Source organism: Pygoscelis adeliae, unplaced genomic scaffold, assembly GCF_000699105.1.
Source record: "Pygoscelis adeliae isolate BGI_AS28 unplaced genomic scaffold, ASM69910v1 Scaffold591, whole genome shotgun sequence".
NCBI classification, from domain to species: domain Eukaryota; kingdom Metazoa; phylum Chordata; class Aves; order Sphenisciformes; family Spheniscidae; genus Pygoscelis; species Pygoscelis adeliae.
In genome coordinates this window covers 41,926-42,991 of record NW_008824069.1, presented here as the reverse complement: position 1 = coordinate 42,991, position 1,066 = coordinate 41,926, and positions in this window count along the sequence as shown.

Below are 1,066 nucleotides of genomic sequence, written 5' to 3'. Positions count from 1 at the left end.
CCGTGCCGCAGCAGCCCCCCAGGGAGAGGTGGGGACCTCTTTCCTGTTCCGAATCCTGCCCTGCGGTGTCACTGCCACGAGCCTCTGCCAGACCACGGCGGCTCCTCCAGACCGCGGACGATGCGCAGAGTTTCCTGTCAATTGCAATCCCCCCTCCTGGCAGTTCCCCCCAAACCACAAGCCACCTCAGGGTTTCCTCGGCAGCATCCTGGGCAGAAAGGCTCGCTGAAGCCACCAGCTCCTTTCATCCTTGCTACTGGTCTCTTGAGGGAGATGGGTTTGCTCCTGTTGGGTGGCGGTTCCAGTGCTGGGGAGGGTGGTCTCTGCTCAGCGACGCCCGGGGCACTGACGCAGGCTCCGTCCGGATCCCCAGCGGTGTCTGGGCTACGCGAGATGCTGAGCCCGCGCTGCCCAGCTGCGAGGTGTCAGCCGGAGATATCCCACGCCTGCCCACTCCCTCCCCTCGGCTGCCCCGGCACACCTGCACAGGGAGCTCTGGCCTCTCCCAGATGGGGCCATGGGAGGTGCTAGGACCTTGGTCCCCGGGCTGCCTCAGCGGGGCCAGGCTGGGCATTAGGAGTGTTGGCCAGTGGTTGTACATCCTGCGTGTGCATGTGCTGTGTTTGTGCTCAGCACACAGGTGTGCGCTGTGCATGCAGGGTGTGTGCATGTCTGTCTGTTTACACATGCACAAATGCATGTCTGCGTGCTTCTGTGTACAAGCGTACACAGATGCGTGTGTGCAGGGGTATCTGTGCGCATACCTGCTGCCTGTGCCCTGTGTACTCATGCACAGGTGCACGCACGTGTGCCTACCTCTGTGTATGTGCCGATGTGTGCAAATGTTGCACGTGCGTACAAGAAGGCATTGCAGGTACCTGTTCCCGTGTGTGGGACCTGTGCGTGTGCACAGCCCTGTGCATGGACACGGGTGCACGTGTGCACAGCTATGAGCGTGCAGGACGGCCCGCGTGCGGGACCTATGCATGCACGCAGACCGTGCGTGGGGGGTGCGCGCGAGCCCCGCGCGTGTGCAAGGCCGTGGCGGGCGCGCGTGCCCCGTGTG